The sequence below is a fragment of the Petaurus breviceps genome, unplaced genomic scaffold (assembly GCF_028583685.1).
Source record: "Petaurus breviceps papuanus isolate PSGF00001 unplaced genomic scaffold, PetGlider_PUasm1.0 90977, whole genome shotgun sequence".
NCBI classification, from domain to species: Eukaryota; Metazoa; Chordata; class Mammalia; order Diprotodontia; family Petauridae; genus Petaurus; species Petaurus breviceps.
In genome coordinates, this window is record NW_027187391.1 from 62,302,929 (window position 1) to 62,322,334 (window position 19,406).

The window sequence follows — 19,406 nt, forward strand, 5'->3', positions numbered from 1 at the left end:
AAATTTTGAAAGTCACTTATTTCATTAAATATTCATCTTTTTTCCCTGTAAGATAATCTCATTGTGGCTGGGTAGTTGATTCTTGGTTATGATGCCAACTGCTTTGCCTTCTGCAATATCATATTCCAAGACCTCCAATCCTTTAATGTAGAAGATGCTAAATCCTGTGTTATCCTAACTCCTGTTCCTTAATATTTGAATTGTTTCTTTCTGGATGCTTGCAGTAGTTACTCCTTTATCTGATAATTCTGGAATTTGGCTACAAAATTCCTTGGACTTTTCATTTTGGAATCTGAGGAGGGGATCTATGAATTCTTTCAATGACTATTTTAACCCTCTGCTTTTAGGACATCAGGAAAATTTTCCTCGATTATTTCTTGAAAAATGATGTCCAGGTTCTTTTTCTTATCATAGCTGTCAGGTGGTCCAATAATCCTTAAATTATATTTCCTGGATCAACTTTGTAGGGCAGTTATTTTTCCTATGAGATATTTTACATTTTCTTCTATTTTTTTCTTTTTTTTTAATTTTGTTGGACTAATTCTTGATGTCTCATAGAATAATTTGTTTCTACTTGCTCAACTTTAATTTTTAAGAAATTATTTTCTTCAGTTAGCTTTTTTACCTCCCTTTCCATTTACACAATTCTACTCTTTTTGGGGGGGAGGTGTTGGAGGGGGGAAGGTAGAGCAATTGGGTTTAAGTGACTTACCCAAGGTCACACAGCTAGTAAGTGTTAAGTGTCTGAGGCTGGATTTGAACTCAAGTGCTCCTGATTTCAGGGCTGGTGCTCTATTCACTGTGTCACCTAGCCACCCTGGAAAATTCTACTCTTTAAGGAGTTGTTTCTGTCAATTCATGTGCTTCCTTTTCCAAGTTGTTGACTCCCTTTTCATAATTTTCTTGAATTACTATCCTTTTTTCCCAATTTTTCTCCTACCTGTCTTACTAGTGTTTAAAATCCTTTTTGAGGAGTGGCCAGGTAGCACAGCAAGTAAGAGAACCAGCTCCAGTGTCAGGATGACCTGGGGATCGAAGCTGGGCTCAGACACTTAGCACCCACCCAGAAACACCTGGCCGTGTAACCTTGAGCAAGTTACTTAACCCCAATTGCTTAGGGGTGGCCAGGTGTCTCAGTGAGTAAGAGCACTGGTTCCAGTGTCACGATGACCTGGGGATCAAATCCGGGCTCAGATACTTAGCACCACACCCAGAAATAACTGGCCATGTAACCTTGAGCAAGTTACTACAGCCACCATGGTCTTGTAATGAAGCCATGATATGAATCACACTCGTCACATTGGTGCTATTGCCCCTTATTGTCATGGATACAGCTCACTGTTTAGTCACTCTTATTTGTATCAAGGCTCGAACTCACTAAAGTAGGTCTCCTAGTGGAGGCCCTGGAATGCATTTCTAGTTTCCCTCCTTCAGTTGAATAAAGAAAGCTTTTTGCTTGTAACCGTCAGCTCTTTGGTTTTATTTTATTTTTTGTTTTATTTTATTTTTCAGTCAACTGTTAGAGTATTGCCTCTGTGAGATCTTTGGCATTTTTCAGAGTTAGTAGTCATTACATAACAACTGTGGCACTTTGGTCATTTATTTTCAGTGTTTGACAACTGAGCATCCCTGGGTTTTGACTGATGTTCCCAGGGATTTTGGTTTCTTGAAGAAGTGGGTCAGTAGGTTTTTTTCATTTTTTAATTTACCCTCTAGTTCTAAATATCTGGACAATTTTCTTTCAAAATTTCTTTGAGTGTGAATTCTAGGCTCTGTTTTAAGTTATGACATTCAGAAAATAATAACTAACAGCTAACATTTATACAGTGCTTTTTATGTTCCAGGAACTGTTCTAAGCACTTTATAATTATTCTATCATTTGATCCTTACAATATTCCTAGTAACATCAGCATTTTACAGAGCAAAGGTTAAATAATTTTCCCAGGGACACACAATTTATAAGTATCTCAGGCTATATTTGAACTCAAGTGTTCCTGATTCTAGGCTTGGTACTTTATCCATTATGTCATACAATCTAATGATTCTTAATTCTTTTTTCTCTTTGATATGTTTTTCGGGATAGCTGTTATTGCTATGAGATACCTTACACCTTCTATTTTTTTAGCCTTTTGGCTTTGTTTTAAAATTTCTTGCTGCCTCAGGGAGTCATTGGCTTCTATTTCATCTATCCTAATTTTCAGGGAATTTGTTGCTTGGGCTTTTGTTTTTTAACCTCTTCTTCAAAGCTGTTAAATCCCTTTCCAATTCTTTCTTCCAATTCAATTCTTCTCTTAATCACTTTCCAATCTTTTTCATCAAGCCCCCTCATTCAATTAGTAAAGCATCTAAAAATCTTTAAAAATTCCCAGACCTCTTTCTTCATGTCTTCCAGGAATTCCAGTTGAGTTTATTCCCTGTAGTTTTTCCTTGAACCATTGCTCATAGATATTTTGGAGTTGTTCTCTTTGTCTGTGTTTCTGTTTTGAGCATCCTTGCCACCATAAGAGCTCATTATGGCAGGGCTATTTTTATTGTTGTTGTTGCTTGTTTGATCATTCTTTTAGTTTACTTCTTGCTTCTGTTGCTTTGTTCTTGGAATGTTTAGTGTTGTTTTATTCCGGGGTTTTAGGAACAGTCTGGGGACCTGGAAGCTTATGGTGCTCCCAAAGTTGTGTGATCCATGGAGAAGTCTAAATTTTTTATCTCTAGACTGAATTCTACAAGTTTCTGACTTGGGTTTATTTCTGTGTAAGAGTAGATTCCAGCTATATCAGCCAGTTGGATCGTGCTGTTATTAAGAGATGCAGAATTCTAGGCTTCTCTTTGGTCAGGGATTCATACCTGAGTTATTCTTCTGAAATCTCAGCCAGATGTTGAGAGAGAGCAACCTTGTTCTGGACTTGGGATATGAGTCACACTACTGCTGCTGCTGTTGCTGCTGAAAGAAGGTTTCTAAACTTCCTCCTTTCTTCATACACTCCCCACATGTTTCTTCCTCCAGAACACCACCCCACTCCAGAAATCCCTTCTCAATTCACCCTGCATTTGTGTGCTGAATTTGGATGGTAGGAGACAAAGCTGCCAGTTTGTATCTTCTCCTCTCAGTGCCTTCGGTATGGATTTAAAATTTCTCTTTCCTTGGTCCATAGCTTCACCCTAGGATGGTGCTGGAGTTCTCCCTTTCCAGTTTAGACCAAGTCCAATCTAGTCCTTAATATCTGAACACGTCTCTTTTTGTCTCCCTAGGCTGTTTGGCTAGATAAAGGACTCCCTGTGATGTGTGTTTATATATATATATATATATATATAGTCTTAAAATAAATTTCAGGAGTATATAAAAAAGAGCTCCATATTGCTTCCTGCCATTCTGCCATCTTGGTTTTTACTTCCATTCTTTTTTTTTTTTTAGCAGGCATAGTTCAATTTATTTGTTTATTAGAAATATATATCTATGTGGTTGCCACAGCAGCTGCCTGGGTCCTCTGGACAGACACTGGAGTGTGAGTCTTCACAAGATGGTTGGTGAATTTCTGATAAGGAGACTTAGTGAACACAGTCTCCTTCCATAGGTCTGGGGTTAGATAGCTGTATGTTTTGGCAATGGCGTCAAAGGTAGCTTTAGCAAAGTTGCCTGGAGTGGCAGTACAGCCTCTTGCAGAAGTGTAGCAGTCATGAATTCCAGCCATCATCAGGAGCTTGTTAGGCACAGGAGCTGAGACAATGCCAGTACCTCTAGGGATGGGAATCAGGCTCACCAGAACTGACCCACATTGCCCAGTGACCTTGCAGGGTACTGTGTGAGGTTTACCAATCTTGTTTCCCCGGTAGCCATGTCTCACAGGAAAGATGGACACCTTGGCCAGAATAATAGCACCACAAATAGCTGTGGCCACTTCCATGTAGCACTTGACACCCAGACCAACATGGCTATTGTAGTCACCAATGGCCACAAAAACCTTAAACCTGGTACGTTGTCCAACTCTAGTTTGTTTCTGAACAGGCATGATCTTCAGAACCTCATCTTTCAATGAAGATCCCAGGAAGAAATCTATGATCTCAGACTCCTTGATAGGAAGCAAGAAAAGATAGATCTCTTCCAAAGACTTGATCTTAATGTCCTTGACTAGCCAGCCCAGCTTAGTGGCAGGAACCCATTCCTTGTCTTCAGCCTTTCCTTCCTGAGACCCGCGGCCACAGCCACAGCCTCAACCACAGCCCGGAGCTCAACCTCAGACCTCTGGGGCCTCCTGCACCTCTTTCAGCACCAGTGTTGTCTGCCATTTGGTGTTCACTAGAAGTAGAAGCCCATTCTTATTTTTTAATGCTGAATTTAAATATTACCTCTTCCATGAATGACATAACTCTCTCTGGGTACATAAAGTAATTAATTTAGACTTCCTATGAACCACCATAACACTTAAACCCCTACACTATTCACTTAGCATGTGTATATTTCTTTGTATAATTCCATTATTCCTTCATTTATCTAATCTCTCTTGTTTCCTCAGGTAAGTAAGACAAAGGCAGGGGCTACATTTTATACCTTGTTAGTCTTCCAATGATTAACTCCCCAGGAACATAGTCAATAATAAACAAATACTTGCTGATTGAATGTCCAATTGATTTCTTTCCTTTTCTGATTCTTTAAAACATATATTAGATATAAAATAAAATGTAGGACTGAGGTAGACATCTGACTAATGGGGAGTGGAGAGGAAACATAAATAACCTCAGTTTTTGGCATATACTTTATTTTTCTGTACCTTATTTTCATCTCTAATGAAAGCTATGCCACAGAGTTTTAAACACTAACCATATATCAGAACCTTGAGATCTTACCAGTGTGGGTATTTCCTTTGACAAATAAATTGCAACATATTTATGGCTGCTCACCTTGTGCAAGTTTTGTTCATATCTTTCTATAGGCTACTACAGGGTGATATATACCCAACATAAGTCAACCCTGTTCTCTTTCACTTGATTGGCACAATGGTATCAGTGGGGTACATGTGCTATCTAACACTATTCTTTTATTTACCATATAGCCAGCCCAGATTAATTTTTGTTCATACATTTTAAAAATTATACTCTTTCTACCATTTCTCCTTTTAAATTCCTTGTTTATTAGGGCGGCCAGGTAGCACAGCGAGTAAGAGCACTGTCTCCAGTGTTGAGAAGACCTGGAGATCGAATCCCGGGCTCAGACACTTAGCACCCACCTAGAAACACCTGGCCGTGTAACCTCGAGCAAGTTACTTAACCCCACTTGCTTAGGGGCAGACAGGTGGCTCAGCAAGTACGAGCACCGGCTCCAGTGTCAGGATAACCTGGATCAAATCCGGGCTTAGATACTCAGCACCACAACCAGAAATAACTGGCCGTGTAGCCTTGAGCAAGTTACTTAACCCCGATTGCTTTAAAATAAATAAATGAAAATAATAAATTCCTTGTTTATAATACATTATAAGCAGCTTGTACCTAGCATAAGCCTCCTCTTTGCCCTTGGAATGATTTTCAAATTTAATTCTTCAGTCTATAGTGTTTCATGATTAACAGTCCATAGTCTGGCAAAACAAAAACAAAACAAACAAAAAACTCAAAACAAAACAAAAATAGAAACAAAAAATAATGTAGTTGGATAAATTTTTATGTGGCCTGTATGGTTTGTTTGTCAGGGTGAAATATACAAAGAAACCCCACATGACTACACATATAATGGAAGAGCTGGGAATTTCATGATTTCAGGAGGCAAATGAATTAGCTTACAAAGGTTGGCTTAGTCTATTCAGGGTAATTAACTTAATTACAGTAATCATCATCATTGACAAATATTTATTGAGTGTCTATTATATGCAAGGAACTAAACAGGGCTCTGGGGACACAAATCTGGACCAGGTCCTTAAGGGTTTTGTGATTTAATTCAGTTTGGTTCCTTCTCATCCCTTTGACTGAAAAGCAGTTGATTCTATGGTTTAAGAGTTGGCATAGCTTTTGTTAGCAAATTAGACCTGTAAAACTAGATATGTCATGATTCTATTACTTGATAATCTAAGGAAACATGGAGAAGCATCATTTTATTTCTCTGCCTCCATAGGATTTTATGATTTATAGGTGGAAGTTATTCTAGAAGATCTGTAACTACTGATCCTGTTGCACCACAAAATTCATATAGAGAAAGAATCACCACATCACTCCCAAATCAACATTGTGAGACAAATATGATTGGTGTAAGAGAGACCTCTGGGGGAAACTCAGAAGACTCTATGTGGTCTAGAAAAAGGTACACTGCAAGGCTGTGAAGTCATTGCTGAACAGGTCATCACAAAGGGAAAGGGAATCATGAGATATAGTAGGTAGAAACTCACCTGAGATATAAACATTGGTTTCAGGGGCAGAGAAGGAAATGAACATCTGTTAGCTTCCTATTAAGTCTAGCCAGCTGTTTGCATCTACCATTAAAACTAATCAGTTGTTTCTGTCTGCTTAATTAGTAGAAGTACTACAAGAAAACTTTGAATTTCTGCATCATGAAGCAAAGTGCTAGTCACTTTTCCCCACATACAGCTCTAGAATTTAGAGGTTTTCATGTCTGTATGTCTCACATGAATGTGGGTTTATTGATTTAAAGCTAGAGGAGACCTCAGAGAACCTCTTGTCCAATCCTCTCATTTTACAGATGAGTAAACTGAGGCCCATAGAAAACATAATTGAGATTTACTTCCTTTCTAGCTTCAGTCATATTGGGAATGCTACCATGATTTTCTGCTTTATTCTAAATTGTTTGATAATTTATAAACCTCTATGGAACATAAGGGTAACCTATGAGTAAACTTATCTACAATATATAATAGTGAATAAAATTAAAAGAACCAATTGATATCATACTCATTTCAATAAAATCAATGTATTTGGTTCAATCAATTGCCGAGAGTTAAATGTTTACAGAATATAGGGGTTAGGCATTGTCTTTTATGACTTGGAAAACATGATTATTTCAGCACTATCTTCTCTTTTGGCTGATATAACTCTAGAGAGTGAACCATTTTTACATTTCTCATCTTGATGCAGAAGATTCCCATTGAACAACTTACCACTTTAATAGATTATCTACTCTATTTGACTTTTAATCAGAAAAAAATACCTGTAACTTCAGTGACATCTGGAAAATGCCTATAACTCTGGAGTTATTTTAAAACATTACAAATAATTTTTGCCCTTGACTTCATTTCATAATTTTATACCAAGCTAGTCAAAACCTGTCCTTTAAAAACATTCCCTGTTTTGGAAGGGAATGGTGTTTTTTTTTTACTTTTTAGGGTTTTGGGGGAAATGCAGCATTTGTCTATGACAAACTGTGTGCTTATGCCAGTGACAGTAAATGTTTAATACATAAAATCTGGCTTCTAAAGGACCCCCTGTCACATCTCACACTTATTTATTGAAGTGGACTAGGAAGCAGCTGCTGAAGTGGGGACTTTTATTTTTCAACTTTTACTTTGACCTTTAACCACTCTTAATAGATTTACAAAGGTCATTTAACTTCTGGCCTTAAATGTTACCTTTATTAACTTGAAGGTTTTTCTAGGAATTCATCTGTTATTCGGGAGAGGAAAATTGCTTTGTATGGCATTTCCTCTGGTTCTCTAGATTTATCATTAATTTCTATAATGTCAGTTTCAAGTGAGAAGATAATAATACATAATTAAACACGTAAAAGAGAATGTGTTCTGTCTTTAAAAAATATCATGATCACTACCAAGGTATTCCTATGATTTTGCTTTTTTGTTTGTTTATTTTTAAATGACCTTAGTTTTGTATTGTTTTTATAATGAACTTGAAAAGGAAACATTCTATAAAAGATATAATTTTTGAAAACCAAGGGAAGAAAAGTTAAACCAAAATCACAAAATCATGCTTACTGATACAAAAACACACACACGTGCATGTTTGTGTGTATTTATGTGTATGTGTTTGGGTGTATGCATGTGTTTGTGTATAGGCATATGTGTATTTATGTATGAATATATGTATATGTGTGCTTATGTATATATACATACCTACATATACATATACATAATCAGCAGAGATCTAAAGTGTGTGCCTGAGCATAGACCAGCTATAGCAACCTGGGAGGAGAAAAAATCGTTTCTAGAAAACCTTCTAGTTTCCAATGCAAACAAAAGAAGGGTATACAATTGATAAGGAAATAGAACTAGCCTGATTAGATCAATTCTATTAAAAGCTATGAACGACAAGACACAATTCAATAGAAGTAATCAGCAAGCTCAGGTTTACTCAGTAATCCACTGGAGGTCTTTGTCAAAATCTTTTGACAATCTAATTAAATGCAGACAGTTATGCAGGGCCTCGATATTTACCTTTGTGAAATGAATCAACCCATCTTCCAGTTTCTGCATTCATATTTTCCCCTCTGCCATGTCATAGTGACCTTACTACTAACATTTACAAATGAGTATTCATCACAACCACTTCAGAGCCAGAGAGCAAATAAAATACCTCTTTTTGGAAGTGTTTTAAGAGAGGTTATACATCCTGTAAAAATGTTCTCCGAAGTCATCATTACCATAAGGTTCATTTAAAGCTTTGATTTAGGAATATTGCCTCATGGAGATAATAGATTTATGTTTATGACACAAAAGAATATTTATCTTGACAACAAAGAGAACCAGAAGAGGAAATAGAAATGTTATGCTGTGATCTTGATTTTTAGCACCACTTTTTTTTTGGAAAATAAAAATACATTATAGCAATATAGAATAAGGTAAGATGTAAAACACCCATTGTATATTGGTTCTACTTTTTTTTTTAAAAAAAGGAAACTGGCCCAACTCATTCTTACAAGCTCCTGCCTTCCTTGATTCTTCACACCTCTCCCCATGACTACCCCATCATAAAAAACAAGACAAACAAAAGAAAAATTTTTCTTGCTACATGGATCCAAAATAACCTACTTTTTTTTTTTCTGATAATCCATTTTAATATTCCCAACTAGGCCAAGCAGTCCAAGTAGGACAGCCGTTCACTTCTCACTGAGGATTTTAAGGAATCAGGTGGCTGGATTTTTAGTCTTTTCAAGGAAATCCCAGAGTGTGCAACATTTAAATAAAGCAGGCAATCAGAATCAGGCTAGAGCACTTGTATGCAGTTCCTTAAAATGATATTGCTGCATTCACGGCAACCTATTTTGAAGACACATCTTTGGAAATTCAAAATCCTGTTGAGAATGGGTGAGAAGAGTTGGGGATGCTAATAATATTGCTGTTTTTAGGAGGCTGATGTGTCAGCATCCTCTCTGCATTGATTCCCCAGGGTAGCCATGGCAATAAAGCAAAGGCAGCATCCTCGAGACATTGACGTCCACGAGGTAAAACATTCAATCAAAAAAATGTGTAAGTTCTGATACTGAGGGGATAATTTGTTTCTGTATTTGAATCATAAGGGTTTTTTTTGTTTTTGGCTTTGTTTTGTTTTTTAAAGATCCCAGAAAGGAGCAAAAAAGAGGTGGGGAGTATTGATACATTGTGATTTGAAAAACTGGTAAAGAATTCCATGGAAAATCTGTGTTCTTTGAGGCTATTGGAATATTCTGACTCTCCACTTTTCAAAGAAGACTAAGGGAAGTAGTAGTTATCTCTGGCTTACATTAGTGCCACCATTACATGGTAGTGAAGCCCCGTGTCACCACTGAGGCCACTGCTGTGCTGTTTTAAGAAGGGTGAATTTGAAATAGGAATAGGAGACCTGCTCTATTATGTCTACTCTACACCAAAGAGATATAACATGTCCCTAGGAAGTTGGATCAATTTTAGGATCTTGGTTATTTTAAAAAAAAGTACAGAATTTCTGAGTTGCAAGAACTCAGTAACCATCTACTCAAATACACGATACCAAAAATAAATAAAATATACTTATGGAAAATAACCTGTCCAGAAGCTCTTCAAATTTTTCTTGAAGACCTCAAATAAAGAGGAAACTTTTACTTCCTTGATATTCCCATTTCTTTGTGATATATCTCTTGTTTGGATTTTTTCCCCTTAACACCCACCCTAAATTTGCAACCACAGTGTGCCTTTGATGAATCAGTTATCCTTCTGGTAATGTCTCTGGCTACTTAAAGCCCTCCAAAGCTTGCCTTGCAGGCACCAATTCATTTGACTCCAAGAACCCTATATAGCTACCCCATCATCGTCATCATCACCATCATCTTCATCGTCATCTCTATCTGTATGTCTTTCTCTTCTAGTCACACATAGACTCTTTATGCTGTCCCAGTAGTTTCCTGGAACAGCTCTAGTCACAGATGATCCACTGTGAGCAAAGATAATATAGCTTAACTCATTCTTTAATGATTAAAACACTTCCAACCCATCACACCACCTCCACCCTCCCCATTCCAGTGATTCTGAGCTACCAGTGGTCTTTGTTCCAACTCTGCTCTAGATCTTCTACTGTTTTTTCTGGAATGCATGCTCTATAGGTAATGAAATAGATTTCATTTCAAAACAGTTTTGCTTCTGTCTTCCATCTTCTTGAACTCACTGAGTCCTGGCTCTCTCTTAATGACACAACTTTCTTGGCTATAGTTTCCAACACTGGTTGCCCTTTGTTTCATACTCTTTGACTTATGATGAAGGACTCCATATTTCCTATTGCCACTTCCAACATCTCCCTCTATCACCACAATCAGTAGTCTCTCTTACTTTAAGGTTTATCCAATCCATATTTATTACCCAATAAAGTTTTTTGTAACTCTCATTTGCAGATTGCAAAAACACTTTCTTTCCTTCCTCTTTGAGTTCCATGCTTGGGTCACATCTTTCTCTGCTCTGCCTCATTCAAGGGGACTTCAATATACATATTGACTCGCCTTCAAATTGTCTTAGCACTCAGTACCTCAACACAATCATGTTCAATGACCTAGCCCTCTATTCCACTATAGCTACACATAGAGATGGCCATATAATCAGTTTTTACCATCATGCATAAATGGTCCATATCCATGTTCGTCAATATCATAATCTGCTGTTATTTCACCTATTCCTCTTCCTTGTGACTCCAAATCCTGTTCATTACCCTTGCCCTGACCCCCGATATTTTCACACCTCAGTTTTTGTTTTGTTGATGTTGTTGTTGCTGTTGCTGTTTTTTTTTCCTTCAATCACCCTTGTCCTGGCTCTAATCTCTTACTTTCCTGATCATGATCCCCTGGAGAACCAGTTCAAATCTATACTATCTTTCCTCCTGAGCCCTTCACTTTATCCTTTAAAAGATCTTTCTTTTATAAAATATATATATACATATATATATATTTGTTTGTTTTTCGTTTTCAACATTAACTTCCATAAGATTTTGAGTTCTAAACTTTCTCCTCCTTCCCCCTTTCCCTTCCTCAGTGACAGCATTCAATCAGATATTGGCTATTTAATATCAAACATATTTCTACATTAGTCATGTTGTAAATAAGAATTAGAAACAAAGGGGAAAACCACAAGAAAGAAGAAACAGAAAAGGAGAGAGAAAATAGCATGTTTTAATCTGCATTCAGATACCATAGTTCTTTCTCTGGAGGTAGATAGCATTTTCCATCATGAGTCTTTTGAAATTATCTTAGATTATTGCATTGCTTTTAAGAGCTAAGTCTATTAAAGGTGATCATCATAAAATGTTGCTGTTACTGTATACAAAATTCTTCTGGTTCTTCTCTCCTCACTCAGCATCAGTATAAGTCTCTCCAGGTCATTATGAAGTCCATCTCCTCATCATTTCTTATAGCACAATAGTATTCCATTACATTCATATGCCACAACTTGTTCAGTCATTCTCCAGTTGAAGGGTATCCCCTCGATTTCCAACTTTGCCAACACAAAAAGAGTTATTGTAAATATTTTTTTTGCACTCTGGGTCCTTTTCCCTTTTTTATGATCTCTTTGAGATATAGATCTAGAAAAGGTTTACCTGGATCAAAGGGTAGGAACAGTTTTATAGACCTTTAGGCAAAGTTCCATATTGTTCTCCAGAATGGTTGCATCATTTCACAACTCTACCAACAATACATTAGTGTTCCAAATTTCCCACATCTCCAACATTCATCATTTTCCTGTTTTGTCATGTTAGCCAATCTGACAGGTGTGATGTGGTACCACAGAGTTATTTAATTTGCATTTTTCTAATCAATAGTGATCTAGAGCATTTTTTAATATGACTATAGATAGCTTTAATTACCTTACCTGAAAACTGCCTGTTCAAAGATCTTTCTTAGCCAAACTCCAGCCTTCAATTATTCCCACCATCTGCTACCTATCCTCCTAATCATGTGATGGTGAAAGAAGATGAATAAACCCAATGCTGATTGGGTCTACTACAAGTTTATGCCTCATTATTTCAACTGGGCACTAACTGTGCCAAGGCTATCCTTTTTCATTTTTCTAATTGAAGCACTATCCCACTCACCATGCTAGCTTTTCCAAACAGTTTTAGCCCTCCTCAAACCTCTAATTGTTACTCCTTTCCCACCCACCTGAGTAGAGAATTTTATCCATATTTCACTGAAAGTTTGAGGCCATTCACAGAGAGCTCTCTTCTCTTCTATAAATCACCTCACTTCTCTCAGATGCTTTCTTCCACTATCTCCTTTTTCCTATTGGTCTTACTCTAATCTTCAACTGCTACCTGTCTACTGGCTGCTTCTTTGCAGCCTACAAACATGCCAATGTCCCCTCCAGCCTCAAGATTTCCCCTCCTTTTTTGGCTAAACTTCATGAAAAAGCCGTACGTATTAGCTACCTCCAATTGCTTTTCTCTCACTATCTTCGTAACTTTACAGTCTGGCTTCCCAGCCTCATTATTTAACTTAAATGCCTCTCTTCAATGTTACTAATGATTCCTTAATTGCAAAATCTAATGGCTTTCCCCACCAATAATCAGTCTTCCTAACTTCTCTACTGCTTTTAACACTGCCAATCACCTCATTTCCTTGGTACTCTCCTATCTCTAGGCTTTCTTGACAGTGCTCTTTCTTGATTCTCTTCCTATATGTCTCATTTCCTTTTTCTCGATCTTTGTCCAGGTCATGGCTGCTAATGGTGGGTGTTCCACATGTCTCTGACCTAGAAGAAGTAGAAAGGAAGAAGGAACAGCTTTTTAAACATGTACTGTGCCAGGCATTGCACTAAGTGCTTTACAATTATTGTCTTATTTCATCATGGCCCCTCTTCTCCCTCAATTCTATTTAAATCCATGATATCATCATCTCCAGTGGTTTCAACTATAATCTCTATGCTGATGACTAAGATCTATTTGTTTAGCCTTAACTTCTTTCCTGATTTCTAGTCTGAAATGTTCAACTGCCTATTAGACATCTTGAACTGAATATCCTGTAGACATATTAAATTCATTAGGATCAAAACTGAACTCTTTATCCCAAAACCCAAAATTTTTCCTAACTTTCTTATAATTGTCAAGTGTAATGCCATCCTTCCAGACATACTGTCTCTCAATATCAATGTTGTCCTCTCCTCATCTTCTTTCACCATCCCCAGTGTGCGCTTATACAGTTGTCAAGTCATATGGAATTTTACCTTTAACATCCTCTAAAGCCTCTTTTTTTTCTCCTCCTACATAGTAACCATTCTGATAGACACCCTCATCACCTCATACTGGAAATATTGCAATAGTCTACTGGATCTTATTCTTCTCAAGTCTCTCCATACTCCAGTTCATCCTCCACTCATCTATCAAAGTGATCTAACTAATGTTCAGGTCTGACAATGCCATATTTCACCTTTGCTTGATACAATTCAATGACTTTATATTATCTCCAGAATCAAATAAGGAAAACTCTTTTTTAAGGCCTTTATAACCTGGCATATTCCTCTCCTTCCAGTTTTCTTATACCTTAATTATCTTCTATGTACTCTTTGATCCAATAACATTGGTCTTCTTGCTGTTGCTCATACACAGCACTCTATCTCTCCTGTCCCTGAGCACTCCCTAGCTAGAATGTTCTCCCTCCTTATCTCTAATTCCTAGGTTCCCTGGCTTCATTCATGTCGTCAGCTCTAAAAAGCTACTCCAAGTCCTCCTTTAGTCAACTGCAAGTCATGTCATCTTTTCCCTAATGTGATGGTCCTCTTTGAAAATAAAAGATAAACACAATCTGTGAGTAGACCAAGCTGCCTGAATGGGGACCCAGCTAGTTAGGTAACTCAGCTTGTCTTCTCCCTCTCCCTCTCCTCCTCTCCAAAGGAAGTTAAATTTTGATGGCCAGAAGCTGCCCACTTAACTTGGGGTTTACTGACTAGATTCCTTTCTTCCTTCCTTCCTCTCTCCCTCCCTCCCTCACTCCTTCCCTTCCTCCCTTCCTTCCTTCCTTCCTTCCTCCCTTCCTCCCTTCCTCCCTTCCTTCCTTCCTCCCTTCCTCCCTTCCTTCCTTCCTTTTCACAAAACCTAAAACCCAGTTGACTCTGAAGATCATACATTGAACCACAATAGGTCCCTACCTAAATTCCACTTAATGTTTGCATTTTGGACCCACATGCCTTAGCAATCATGACTGTTTCTCTTTGGAACAACAACCCTGATGGTCTTCCCCTCACGACTTAATTATTTTTTTTTCTAATTAAAGGGTCCATCCTTTGACATTTCTTTTTTTTTTTTTTCCTAAGCAATCGGGGTTAAGTAACTTGCTCAAGGTTACACGGCCAGTTATTGTTTCTGGGTGTGGTGTTGAGTATCTGAGCCCGGATTTGGTCCAGGTCATTCCAACACTGGAGCCAGTGCTCTTACTCGCTGAGCCACCTGGCCATCCCTAAGCAATTGGGGTTAAATAACTTGCTCAAGGTTACACGGCCAGGTGTTTCTGGGTGGGTGCTGAGTGTCTGAGCCCGGGATTTGATCTCCAGGTCTTCTCAACACTGGAGCCGGTGCTCTTACTCACTGTGCTACCTGGCTGCCCCTCTTTGACACTTCTTAAAGAGGTCTACTCACCGAATGGGCCTTACCTCACTTTAAGCGAGTACATGAAAAAAAAGGGCCTTAGCTAAAAAGGGCCAGGGTCTCCTATTGCATCCTGGGCAATCTCCAGTCATCCTGATGAATATCTCCTCAATGGATCCAGATGGCTCTGGAGGAGAAAGTGAGGCAAAACCCTCCATCACTCAAATCAAAGTCAACTACTAGTAATGTCATCATTTCCCCAATGCCATGGTCTTCAAAAATGAAGGACAAACACAACTTTTTTTTTTTTTGCTTTTTAGAGGGCAATTGGGATTAAATGACTTGCCCAAGGTCACATGGCTAGTTTTTGTGTTAAGTGTCTGAGGCTGGATTTGAACTCAGGTCCCCCTGACTCCAGGGTCAGTGCTCTATTCACTGTGCCACCTAGCCATCCTGACAAACACAATCTCAATGCCATCACTCTGAGACCACTCCCATTTTATCCTTCATATAAATTTATACACAATTATCTCCATGTTGTCATGTCATTTTATGTGAGTTTCTTGATAGCACAGACGATTTTTCTTTGTTTGTTTTGAATATATATCTTTCTATAGACATATAGATAATATATTTGTGTGTTTATGAATACATATATAAGGATGTGTGTTTATATATGCATAGATGACTGTAGGTGAATATACATATATGCATGTGTATATATGTATGTATGTGTGTTTGTATGTATCCATACATGCAAACATAGGTGTTCTCTTCCTTGGACTTCTTAACCATAACGAAGTAAGGAGATGGGAATGGGGAACAGAAAATGACAAGTTGTAGTAGTGAGCATGTGGCAAACAGCCTGTGCTTATCCCAGCAGCTTGAGAGAAGAGCCCCTAACTGTCTTCTTCTTTCTTTGTTTTTATTTATGAATAAAGATCAGAGACTCTTAATCCAAAGAATAGTCATTCACAGTCTTGAGAGTTATCCCATAAGTCCCTCTGAATTTTGGAGCTCCCAATTTTAAGAGTGGTCAGTTGCCTTCAGGAAGGAGATGGTTTCCTAAACTGCATGTTTGTGGGGAAAAGTGGATCACAAAGATGCTTACCTTGTAGTTGGAGGATTGAGGCCAAAGTCTGAGAGTCTAAGAATGAACCTCACAAGTCATCCATGATTTCTCTGATTTGTTTGGAAAGTGCATGAAAGGAAAATATGTGTTCATTGGTCACACACACACAGGTGTTTTTGCTTTCTCAATGGAGTTATTAAGTGTGATGGGCTATCTGAATGCTTTATGGAACTATCTGGGCCCTGATGATACCTTTGTGCCATATGAATTTCCTGTGGCAATATTATGTACTAAGTGACTATTTAAGTTTTTTTTGGTGGGGAGGTTATTACCTAGACACCAACCATGCCTGAGATATATTTTGAAGATGTTCATAGAAAAATCAAGACAAGGTCATAAAGAATCAAAGAGAGAAAGTGAATCCTTTGGGTCAGGCCCACAGAACTGAATGCCTTTCATGTGGGTTGAGAGACCTTGGGAGGTCTTGGAACATGGGGTGCACAAACATTTTTAAGTATATCAGATGTCCATGGTGCTGAACAAGGCACCAGTGATGCACATATGAAAGAGTTTGTAATCTAGTAAAGGAAAGAAGACAAGTACAGAAATAAAAAATGCAAGATAGGGATGCATGATAACCCTAAAAAAGGTTAGAAGCATGGGTTGTTGTGGGTAGAAAACTCACCAAAGACCCAGGAAGACCTTGATTCAAGTCTTACCTTTGACACATTTTGTCTTTATGACTCTCAACATCTGCCGTTAACTCGTTGGGCTGTGTGTGTGACTCTCTAAGCCTACAATTTGTAATGAAAATGATAACGGGTTGGTAGAGGAAATTTACTCATCTTCCAGTTTCCTGTACTAATAAAATCACAGGTATAATCCCTTACCATATCTTGGAAAACAGGTGCAATCATTCATTTAGGAATAGGGAACAGGGCTGGCTTAATGGAAGAGGTGACAATTACATTTTATTTTGAAAAAAAAAGTAATAGTATTTTGGCAGATGAACATGGGACAAATAGTGTTTCACATGAAAGGACTAATTGGAACACAAAGTATAAAGGAAGCAGAGCATGGGATATATTAGGTGAGTACCTAGAAGTCAAATTTGGCTGAAGCATAAGGATCAATAGGAGATAGGCTCCGAAAAGTTGGGCTGGAACCTGGGGAAGAAGGATCTTAAATGCTCAGGCAGGTGAGTAGAGGATTGATTGGAGAGATGAAAGATATTCAAGGCAGGGTAAAGATCTATTGCAATAGTCCAGGAGAGAGGTGATAAGAACCCATACATGTTCAAGAGGAGATAAGGCAAAGTGAGAGAAACAGACACACGGACAGACAGACACAGAGATACAGATGCAGAGACAAAGAGAGCAAAAGAGAGACAGAGAAAGATTGAGGCAGAGACAGATTTTTTGAATCTAGAAATCACAAAATTTGGCAAAAGATTGAAAATGTGTTCTGAGTGTGTGAGGTGTCCTTGACAACACCAAATTTGTAAACTCAAATGAGGAGGAGGAAGATGCCTATACTCTAAATAATAATAAGATGTTTTGGGAAAGGGGAATGTTTGTTTCATTTAAACAGATGGAATACATGGAGCTGTGCTTTTTTTTCCCTAGTCCACATCTCTCTATCCTTTCACAAGGTCAGAATAGAGGGTATTTTTTTAATCTAAGTATATTAGATCTACAATATTCCATTGATTTATATTTAGCAGCCCTATCAAAAAAGGAAAGAAAAGTAAACTTGGAGCCTTGCATGTTCCTGTCATTACTGATTTCCTTTCTGTATTCACAAATCTTCCTTTAAATACTTTTTCCCCCATGATTCAAAGTAAAGTTCACTAACAGTTTGTCGTTGCATTCTCTTCCTTTCTTTTTATTTAGAAAATGGAGCCATTTGCCCTTTTCCAATCATCTTTTATTAGTCCATTTTTCAAAGATGAATGACAATGTCTTAACAATCATACCAGCCAATTCTTCAAGTCCCTTTGTATGTTTTTTTTTACTTCCAGCAACCTAATATGTATATATAGTTCCATTTACATAGTAGGTAGTTAATAAATCTTTATTGAATTTAATATAATTTATTCAGGCTTACTAACTTGAATTACAGAAGGCAGCAAGATGTCTCCTTTTGAGGTTGAACTACCTGGTACCCATTTTTGTTCTGCTTATGAAAATCATTTTCCATGGTGGTAGGAAAAAAAAACTGAACCACAAGCTTAGAGGGGCCAAATAGTAGACTTTTTAAAATTAATAACATCATTGCCAAGCAAATGGGTTTTTTTAAATTTAACAGGTATCACCTAAAAAAAAATGTTCTACAAACCAGACCTCCCTCTAAACCTTTCCCCCACCCCCAGGCATACAGGTAAATCAAACATGTGAAATCATCATTCTTTATTGCTTGCCCTGGGTGGGTGAGAAAGTGATTATTTGGAAAGCTGAAATAACACATCATAAGTTTGGTTTTGTGAGAAATGTTCTATGGCACCCATGGAGAAAATGAAATTCAACTTGTAATTAAGTCCCCAAACTGAGTAATATCTTTCTACTACTAATTATAGGAAGCAAATTTGTATCTGCCTAAAACCAAAATTTTATTATATGCATAAGAATTGTATACAAGAATACATCTGCATAGTATGTGGAATGCTAGACTTAGAGTTAGGAAGAACCGGTTTCAAATTCCATCTCTGCTATGTAGGAGCAGTGAAACCATGACCTTCAAGAAATTGCATGAAAATATAAATTATAGTTGGGTTATGATCTTTGTAGGTGGAAAAAATATCACCTCCCAAGTTATATCACAGTTCCTTGGACAACTTCTATAAATGTTTTTTTTTAATTTTATCAAAATGGAAATGCCTTCCATTGATGATTTTAATAACTCTTGTTTGTCTTAGAAGATAATTTTCATGCATTATGATAGTGTCCAAATTACTGACCTAGTGTATAACCATTTGGTTATAGATATCCTCACTTAGCTAGACTGATCCTCAGGCAACACAGTCAAATACTGTGTTTATCCTTAAAATCTTTTCAGTTTTATTGGAACAGGCAAAGATCATGTTTCTTAGGCAGAAACTTTAACAATACAAGCTTACTTGATGTGGCAGTGATTCAAGGGCTGAGATCTTAGACAATGGTTAACCCTCCACATTCCTTTTACATGAATATCTCTGACTGGGAAGAAGTGTGAATTTTATGCAAAGATCATAGTATCATAGATCTAAAGATGGAAGAGACATCACAGGACTTCTAGTTCACTCCTTTTGTTTTATAAAATTATAAAATCAACTGAGGCCTAAAAATATTAAGTGACTTATTGAGAATGTAAATTTCATGTTTGCATAATCAGGAGTTTTGAA

General features: G+C 37.5%; 1 pseudogene; it reads right to left on the bottom strand.

Annotated features, from left to right (window-relative positions):
* Window positions 1-3,449: 3,449 nt before the first annotated feature.
* On the bottom strand, window positions 3,450-16,780 carry LOC138152873 (small ribosomal subunit protein uS5 pseudogene; annotated as a pseudogene).
* Between the last annotated feature and the right edge of the window lie 2,626 nt (window positions 16,781-19,406).